The sequence below is a fragment of the Panthera pardus genome, unplaced genomic scaffold (assembly GCF_024362965.1).
Source record: "Panthera pardus isolate Hobbes unplaced genomic scaffold, ASM2436296v1 HiC_scaffold_2, whole genome shotgun sequence".
NCBI classification, from domain to species: Eukaryota; Metazoa; Chordata; class Mammalia; order Carnivora; family Felidae; genus Panthera; species Panthera pardus.
Window position 1 is genome coordinate 76,262,918 of NW_026526765.1, and position 10,328 is coordinate 76,273,245.

The window sequence follows — 10,328 nt, forward strand, 5'->3', positions numbered from 1 at the left end:
CTGTTCTTTGTTTTGGGACATGTTCCTCTGTCTTCCCTTTCATCTAATACTCTGTGTATGTTTCTATTCTTTAGGAAAGTCAAGTGTGTCTCTTGCTTTTGAAAGTAGTGGCCTTGGGGTGCTTGGGTGGCTCAGGTGGTTGAGCGTCCAACTCTTGATTTCAGCTCAGGTCATGATCTCACGGGTTTGTGAGAACAAGCCCCATGTGGGGCTCTGTGCTGACAGCACAGAAACTGCTTGGGATTTCCTTTCTCCCTCTCTCTCTGCCCCTCCCCTACTCGTGCTCCGACATGCATGCTCTATCTCTGTCTCTAAAAAAAAAAATTGTGGCCTTGTGAAGAAAAGGTCCTGTATTGCCCTGCAGTGTAGTGTCCCATGTTCCCCAGAACCTGGCACTGCTGGGGAGTGTCCCATGTGTGTTTTGTGTATGATGCTGTTTTGGTTGAGCCACTTTTCCCTTCTGCTCCATCATCTTCAATGGTGCTTTTTTGCCTGTTGTGGACAGGGTTTGGTCCCTGTATTGTTAATAGGCTAGTCTGGGCTGCCTTGGGCTTGAATTGGATCAGATCAGGCATTTGTCAGAGCTGCTGTCACACTGAACCACGGGCACTCTCCCTGTGTTGTCTCTTGAGTTACTTTTTTTGGTGAGTGGGTCCTGCAGTGGGACAAGATATCTGTCCCCAGCCCACTGCTGGCGCTGCAGTGGAGCTGGTGTGTGTGATGATCTTCCTTTCTCCCCAGAGAAGGAGTCAGTTTGGAGGGGTGCAGGCCTCTGTCAGGCTGCTTACAAGATGTCAAATTTGTGATGCTGCTGTGGATGGACTCCTATTGAGGGTGTGTTGGAGGGGGCAGGTGTACAGGAGACCAGGGGTGGAGCACACGGTGCTAGTAACATTTGGGCTAGTCTGCAGCGGGAGGGGACATGTAGCCCTTTTGGAGAACTCCTGTGGAAGCCTGGTTGGAGGCACTGGATCTGCAGGAGAGTGTGGGAGTAGAGAGTGTTCTTGCTGGTTCCTACAGGGTCCGGGTATGTAGGCTGTGGGGTGGGGAAGGGAAAAGGTGCATGCCAGCTCTTTTGTTCTTGGAGAAGTCTCCTGAAGATCCCTGCCCCTCCAGCACATATGAAGATTGGTAAGTAGATTTCCTTCCTGTGTTCCTCAGTTAATTTTTTTTTTAATTTTTTTAACATTTATTTATTTTTGAGACAGATAGAGACAGAGCATGAGCAGGTGAGGGTCAGAGAGAGAGGGAGACACAGAATCCGAAACAGGCTCCAGGCTCTGAGCTGTCAGCCCAGAGCCCGATGCGGGGCTCGAACTCATGGACCGTGAGATCATGACCTGAGCCGAAGTTGGACGCCCAACCAACTGAGCTACCCAGGCGCCCCTCCTCAGTTAATTTTAAAACTACTCAGCTTGTACTGTTTCTCAGCCAGGTTCTTTGTTCTGTTGTCTTTTTAAGGGCCGGGACTCAGTGTCCTGTTGCCCACCGGGTTTTCCAGAGCTGAGCCACCACTTTAAAAGTTCCAGGTGTTAAGCCCCACTGATTATAAAAACTTGCAAAACTAAGATCCTCTGGTTTTCAAAGCCAAAGGTCATGGGGATTCATCTTCTCATTTCTGGTCCCCCAATACTGAGGTGCCTGAGGGTAGGGTCTTCTCCTTTCCTTTTCCCATGCTTGCAGTGATCTTCCCTTCCAAGGACATTCTTATGGGCCAGTTTGTTTCCTGCTGGCATTTTCTGCTTTTCTTATCAGCATTCAGTGTGGCCTCTTCTCTGCATTTAGTTGCGGATAGTCTGTTCTGCCAGTCTTCCAGGCATTTTTTGGATTGTTTACACTGATGGGGGTGTTATCTAGTTGGGTCCATGGGAAGAAGTGAGTTTAGGATCCTTCTATTCTGCCATCTTCCCCGGGAGTCTAGAGATGAAATATTTATCAGGATTCTTAATGTTCATTATTGGCCTTTGTTAAAAACTGCTTTATAAATCAATTATATTTATCTGCAGTTATGCTTCTATTTCATAAGCATCCATACTGATGGAATTGAATATGCATGAACTATGAGTAAAAAAGTATGTTCTTGAAATCTATAGTTTGCCTTTATCTTTTGTGTTTAAAACTAGTTTTGTTACAGTATGTGCTGAACTTAAAAAAATATTTTGGTTTGTTGTTTAAACCAGGTCATGAGCTATTGTCATAAGCTTATTAGTTGGTAAAATGGTCTTGTGACACAAGAGGTAGCTTTTGCTACTTTGCAAATAATGGAATAAATAAGAGGGCAGTATACTTAACTCTGAATTTTTTGACCTACTTATATTTCTTTTTTTTTTTTATTTATTTTTTTTTTATTTAAAAATTTTTTTTTTCAACGTTTTTTTATTTATTTTTGGGACAGAGAGAGACAGAGCATGAACGGGGGAGGGGCAGAGAGAGAGAGAGACACAGAATCGGAAACAGGCTCCAGGCTCCGAGCCATCAGCCCAGAGCCTGACGCGGGGCTCGAACTCACGGACCGCGGGATCGTGACCTGGCTGAAGTCGGACGCTTAACCGACTGCGCCACCCAGGCGTCCCTGACCTACTTATATTTCTTTACTGTTTGCCTTGTTTAAAAAAAATAACGATTAAAAAGAGAAAACATTTCTGAATTTATATTTGCTATATCTATATTTATCTTTGATCTTGCATGTTAATCATATGTAAAACGTTGTAAAGAGAAAATAACTATTGACTTTAATGAGCCTAAGATATACTGTACTTGTTAAAGTAACAAATATATGATTATAAATGTAATTTTTAAAAATTTTTAATGTTTATTTATTTTTGAGAGAGAGAGAGAGAGGCACAGAGCATGAGCAGGGGAGGGGCAGAGAGAAGAGAAGACACAGAATCTGAAGCAGGCTCCAGGCTCTGAGCTGTGAGCACAGAGCCTGATGTAGGGCTTGAACCCACGAATCATGAGACAATGACCTAAGCTGAAGTCAGATGCTTAACCGACTGAGCCACCCAGGTGCCCCATAAATGTAATTTTTAAGAACATTTATAGTTTTGGGTATTTCATCCTGGATTAATATTTTAATAAAATCTGGTTGGAAGGATACTTCTTTTCTCCATATTATTGTTAGGTTTCTGTATTAGTGCTTTCAGTATGCAAAAGACCAATTAAAACAAAATAAAACACTTGACTTAAGACCAGAGACTAAATTATAGGAAACAGGCCCTACTCTAGAGCTTTTAAATAGAAATAGATTTAGCCTAGGGAGAATTTATGTCTTACAAAATTTTGAAGGGGCTGTAGGAATGGCTCTGGACACCAAGAATATCTTTTTGAACAAGATCACTGAACGGGTACTTGGGTAAAATTCTCCCTCTGGTAAGGTGGAGAATCAGGATGTTGCTTTGGAAATTGTTAGACTCAAGAACTCACTGTCCTAGTTTCAATCTATGATAGAAAATATCAACTTCCCACCCTGCCCCCTCCACCACATCTGCCTCTTGAAACTCATAATGCCAACATATAGACAATTATATGTCATTACAAACCACTGTAGTGCCTCTGTAATGTCACTTGAGAACAGCAATCAACAAACGGAGAAATGGTCTCTGTTTCATTGCTGCCTTTGAAATGTAGCTGCAAGGGAGTGTGGATGATTAGTTTTCAGCTTAGCGATTCTTTAGTGCAGAAAATACACTATGGGAAATTCAAACGGATGTTGAATGCCCTGCCATATCCACTACATTCATATTTGCCGGTCTCTACTAACATTTTAATATGTTATGGTCTCAAAGAACATAGTGCTCAGATTAAACTATTATTCTGATGCAATGTGAATTCTTTAAGAACAATGATTTTATGTTGTTTGTGGAACCTCAGAACTTGCAGTAGGACTTGGTAGTGTAATGACAAATACAAATTAAAAATAAGAGGCTTAGTTTTTCATACTGAAAATGAGAGGAGGGACTTCTCTCTCCTCTCTTTTATTAGAGGATTTACTTTAAAAACCTGTAATTTTAGGTTCATTCACTATCTTTTGGAAATATATATTTATTTTTTTCAGAAGCAAAATAAACATTTTGTTAGCTTCATAGGCCAGAAACAGATTTCTCAAGGACCTGAGAATTATCTCTTTAGAATGTAAACATTTAAGAAATATAGTACCTCTTAGTTTCTGTGGAAATATTTTTTTCTTTGTTCATTCTTATCCTACATATACTACTCTCAATATATTTTCTTATAAATTGTATTTGCTCCATGAGTGTTTATTTAAAAAGTAATCACTGAACTCTGTTCAAATTAATTTAATTCAAATTACTCTATTTTACTTTTACCTTACTTTTACTAATTTATCATTAGTATGTGGTTGCACATTTTATTTTATTCCATATTCCTTACTCTAAGTATTCAAGTTTCGTTGCCTGTATGTGAATCCCCATCTGGTTAACAATACTCATCTTAAGGCATTTCAGTGTCTAAAACTATTTGCTTTCCAATATTTACTTATGCTTGTTGCCAGTGCTCATCACATATTATTTTATTTTCTGACCCCATAGATGAGCCTTTGTGTGTTATAGTCTGTTGAAAACAATGTCAAATTTAAGCCTAATATGTCCACCGATCGGTTCTGGTCAAGCTGATATTGCCAAAAAACCAACCAACCAACCAACCAACCAAAATGTAGTCTTTGGCAGAAATCAGGTTTGAATCCTGGAAATATCATTGATTAAAATCAGTTTCTCAGGGAGGTATGAGAGCAAACTGTATCCTGAGGAAGGGCCTAGGGAGGCCCCTCCACATCACTGCTGGAGCTTGGAGAATGGGCCAGTAATGCAAAAAGCTGAGACCATTTTAAAGATATTTCTAGCTATTGGTGAGAAGGCTTTTTTTTTTTTAACGTTTTATTTTTGAGACAGAGAGAGACAGAGCATGAATGGGGGAGAGGCAGAGAGAAAGGGAGACACAGAATCGGAAGCAGGCTCCAGGCTCTGAGCCATCAGCCCAGAGCCCGACGCGGGGCTCGAACTCATGGAGCGTGAGATCATGACGCTTAACCGACTGAGCCACCCAGGCGCCCCGAGAAAGCTTTTTAAGAGTATTTGCTTCCTTTTTGATCCATGGACAATTTAGATTTTTCCTCATTAGTTTCATTCAGAGTTGGATTCTTAGGAAACCTTATGAATTATATTCTTCCTGAATCCCCTTATGATAGAGATGAAAGCAATTCCTGTGCAATTGGGAAGGTCAAGCTCCTATGATAAGTCTGTTCAGAAGATTAAGAAGATCCATCAATGCCTCAGTTACCTCAAGGTGCTAGGTAGAACTGGGAGCATTTCTCACATTAGAAAATGGAAATTAGGGAAACCCTTGGTAGAGTATAGAATGGAAGGGCTCCTCGGTGGCTCAGTTGGTAAAAAGTCCAACTTCGGCTCAGGTCATGATCTCGGGCTTCATGGGTTCGAGCCCTGCATCGGGCTCTGCACTGACAGTTCGGAGTCTGGAGCCTGCTTTGGATTCTGTCTCCCTCTCTCTCTGCCCCTCCCCTGTTCACACTCTGTCTTTATTTCTCAAATATAAATAAACATTAAAAAGTTTTAAAATATAGGGGCACCTGGGTAGCTCAGTAGGTTAAGTGTCTGACTTCAGCTCAGGTCATGATCTCAGAGTTCGTGAGTTCGAGCCCCGCATCAGACTCTGTGCTGACAGCTCAGAGCCTGCAGCCTGCTTCAGATTCTGAGTCTCCTTCTCTCTCTGCCCTTCCCCCTGCTTGCACTCTGTCTCTTTCTCTCTCAAAAATAAATAAACATTAAAAAATTAAAAAAAAACACCTAAAAAATATATATAGAATGGAAGTTTGTCTCTCTTGGTCTTCTTAATGCTTCAGAATATTTTTAATACAATGAGGGCCCCTGAATGATAGCAGGTGATATAGTGTCCCATGGGAAAGGCTGGCAAAGAGCAGAAAAATAAGAAATCCAGGCCTCCTGAGGACCTGCCAATCTTTGATTCCAGTGTTTGTCTCAAAACTGTCTATAGAAGAACAAAGCCTTTACACCTTGGGGCAGGATAGTTTTATGTTTAGTTTTTTATTTATTTTTGGGACAGAGAGAGACAGAGCATGAACGGGGGAGGGGCAGAGAGAGAGGGAGACACAGAATCAGAAACAGGTTCCAGGCTCCGAGCCATCAGCCCAGAGCCTGACGCGGGGCTCGAACTCACGGACCGCGAGATCGTGACCTGGCTGAAGTCGGACGCTTAACCGACTGCGCCACCCAGGCGCCCCGGGGCAGGATAGTTTTAAAGCAAGACATTGTTTAACAATTATCTGCACTTAATTTTCAAGCCTTCTAGTATGTCTAATCACTACCAAGGAAGTCAGGAAAAGGTATTTTGCATACAACTTGGGTTAGAGTATGAAAGAATTATGCTGTTGTTAGTTTGCGTGAAGTGGTGCGATATTAAGTCTAATCACACTAGGTGGATATGTAAAGTCTTTAACTCTATATCGAGTTAATGTTTATGTATATGGTGTAACAAAAGTGTCCATAAGTGTTCTTTTGTATGTGGCTGTCCAGTTTTTCCAGTGCTATTTACTGAAGAGCGTATCCTTTCCTCATTGTATATTTGTGTCTCCTTTGTCATAAGTTAATTGACCATATATGTGTGGGTTTATTTTTTGTCACTCTATTCTGTTTTGTTGATATAGGTGTCTTTTTTATTGACTAAATTTCACATATAACATTGTGTAAATTTAAGGTATACAGTGAGTTATTTTGATATATTTATATATTGTAATATGATTGGCACTGTAATGTTTATCACATTATATAATTATTGTATAATATTGTCTACATTCGTTATATTGTACATTAGATCTCTATGGCTTTACTACTCATTAAAGGGTTTAAACTATTTTTCTTTTAATTTTTAAAATTTATTTTGAGAGGTAGACAGCGAGCAGGGGAGGGGCTGAGAGAAAGGGAGAGAGAGTATCCAAAGCAGGCTCTGTGCTGTCAGCACAAAGTCCTATGATGGGGCTTGATCCCACGAACTGCGAGATCATGACCTGAGCTGAGATCAAGAGCCAGACCCTTAACTGACTGAGCCACTCAGGCGCCCCTAATCATTACAAGTTTATACCTTTAAACACTATCGGTCTTATCTTCCCAGCCACCATCTTCTGGTAACCACCATTGTATTCTTAATTTTTTAAAGGTTTGGGTTTTTTTTTTTTTTTGGATTCCATATACAAATTATATCACATAGTACTTACCTTTCTCTGTCTGACTTACCTTAGCATAATGTGTTCAAGGCCCATTCATGTTGCAGAAAATGGTAAGAGTAATCCATTGTGAATATATATACACCATATGTTTTTGATCCATTAATGGGTTGTTTCCAAATCTCAGCTATTGTGAATAATGCAATGATAAAAATGGGAGTGGTATATCTCTTTGAAATCCAGGTTTAATTTTCTCTGAATGTACATTCAGAAGTGGAATTGCCAGATCATATGGTAGACATATTTTTAATTTTTTGAAGAACCTGCTTATGGTTTTCCATAGTGTTTAGATCAACTTACATCCTTATCAACAGTGTAGAAGGGGTGCTTTTTACCATGTCCTTGCTGACACCTGTTGTTCTTGACTTCTTGATGATAGATACTCTCTAACTGGTGTGAGGTGAAAATTTCATTGTGGTTTGGATAGGCATTTCCCTGATGATTAGTGATGTTGAGCATCTGTTCATGAGCCTCTTGGCCTTTTTTTGCCCTCCTTGGAAAAATGTTTCAGTTCTTTGGCCAATTTTAAATCAGATTTTTAAAATTATTATTAAGTTCTGTGAGTTTGCCATATATTTTGGGCGTTAACCCCCTATCCAATATATTGTTTTTTTAATTAAGTAATTTGTTTTTAATGTTTATTTATTTTTGAGAGAGAGACAGAGCACGAGCAGGGGAGGGGCAGAGAGAGAGGGAGTCACAGAATCTGAAGCAGGCTCCAGGCTCTGAGCTGTCAGCACAGAGCCCGATGTGAGGCTTGAACCCACAAACCATGAGATCATGACCTGAGCCCAAGTCGGATGCTTAACCGGCTGGGCTGCCCAGGTGCTCTGTTATCCAGTATATTGTTTGTGGAAAATTTCTTTTATTCTGTACATTGTCTTTTCATTTTAATTGTTTCATTTGCCATGCAGAAGGTTTTGAGTTTAATGTATTCCCTTTCATTAATTTTTGCTTTTGTTGTTTGTACTTTGGTGTCCTGTCAAAAAAAAAAAATCATTGCCAAGACCAATATTGATGAGCTTGTTTCTTACGTTTTCTCCTAGGAGTTTATGGTATCGATTCTTATGTTTATGGTTTTGATCCATTTCAAGTTAATTTTTGTGAGTGGTATGAGATAGAGGTTTCCTTGTTCCACCTGTGTTTCTCTAGTTTTCTCAGCACCATTTGTTGAAGACACTATCCTCTCCTCATTGGCTCCCTTATCACATAGTAGTTGACCATATATGCTAGAATTTAATCCTGGGCTTTCTATTCTGTTCTATTAAACTATGTGTCTGGGTTTTGTGCAATCACCTTACTGTTTTTATTACTAACACTTTGAAATATAGTTTGAAATCAGGAAGTGTGATACCTTCAGCCTTTTTCTTTTTTTCTTAGGATTGTATTCACTCCTCAGGTTCTTCTCCCGTTCCACAAAAATTTTAGAATTTTTTCTTCTATTTCTGTGAGGAATGCCTTTGACATTTTGATGGAAATTATGTTGTATCTGTAGATCACTTTGGGTAGTGTGGCCAGTTTTACAATATTAATTCTTCTTATTCGTGAATAAGGTATGTAAAAATATGGAATTATTCACAAATTTGCATGTCATTCTTAAACAGGGACCATGCTAAGCTCTCTGAATCATTCCAATTTTGTGTACGTGCTGCCAACCAAACACTAGGGATCTTTTATAGAAGCAGATTTCTTATAGCATGCCCACTAATGGAGGCCCTAAAACTTAGGGCTGTCATTAGTCCATAAGGAATCTTTACCTGAATTTAACAAAGTTCACAGACAAGATCCAAAGCCAAGGTGCCTTGCTCTGAGTGTGGAATATTAGCTGGATTTTACCTTTGTATACCCATTTTTTCTAGGTAGGTTAGTAGAGCCCACAACCTAAAGAACTCACTGTATAATACCTGCTAACTCTTCTATTTTTATTTAGTTTCATGCCAATTAGAAGAGGTTGGCAATATAACTTACAGAATAGGAGATAAACTCTTGTGGTATTGTCTCAGAATCTTGCCCTGTTTAAAACTCATGGCTGCTGTGCAAAAAGAAAAATAATTCATAGGAAAGTTATATCCTTTGTTGTAATTTGCACACCTTTAAAAACAATAAAAAGAAACTGTTATGAAAAAGGACAAGTGGAAGCTCTAAGAGAGAAGGATTTAGTCTTTTGTATATTTCTTACATACTTGTTTAATAATTACTATGTTGAATTGGAATTATGTGTATATTTTTTGCTTACTCCCAAATACTCTCCTTAAAGCAAGGAGAATGTGTTTCATATTTGAATTCCAAGCAAAGAGTACAGTGCCACATAGTTGGCATTTAATGAATACATAATACTCATTTTTCACTATTTTACTTCCTTAAGGATTACTAGTGGAAAAGATCTGAGATGTAAATTTTGAAATAGCAACATAGATTCTTTTTAATGTGACAAACATAGAAGGATTGTTTTCTATACTCATCCATTTATTTCTAAGACTACTACATCTTGGAAGTACACTTTTATAAAAATTATACCTTACAATACTTTTAATAAATATTATAATTAATAGTTAAATTTTTAATGCCAAGTCTTTAACTTTACTTTTATTTTGTTCTATTTTACTCCCAGACTTTGAATGAGGCAATAATGTCAAGTCCTGTGTCAGTCATTATTACAGTTCATATTTGAACAATAGGTTAGGGGAATTATGCCCTGTGCAGTGGAAAATCTATGTATAACTTGGGACTCCTCAAAAACTTAACTATGAATAGCCTAAAGACCAGAAGCTTTACCAGTAACATAAATAGTTGATTAACATGTGTTTTTTGTGTGTGTTATATGCATTACATACTGTATTCTTACAATAAGGTAAGTCAAAGAACAGAAAATATTATTAAGAATATCACAGGGGAGAGAAGATACATTTAATAGCACTGTATTGCATAAAAAACAATCTGGATTTAAGTGGACCCATGTAGTTCACATCCATGTTGTTCAAGGGTAAACTGTATAAGATATTAAGGGGTTACTTTTTGACTCTAAGTTCAGAATTGTATTGCTTTAAGTTAG

At 38.8% G+C, this 10,328-nt stretch overlaps 1 non-coding gene across 1 annotated transcript; it reads right to left on the bottom strand.

The window, feature by feature from the left end:
• Positions 1-8,835: 8,835 nt before the first annotated feature.
• On the bottom strand, positions 8,836-8,939 carry LOC128778430 (U6 spliceosomal RNA). The gene has a single exon (XR_008424019.1). It is a non-coding gene; the product is annotated as a U6 spliceosomal RNA (small nuclear RNA).
• Positions 8,940-10,328: the final 1,389 nt, after the last annotated feature.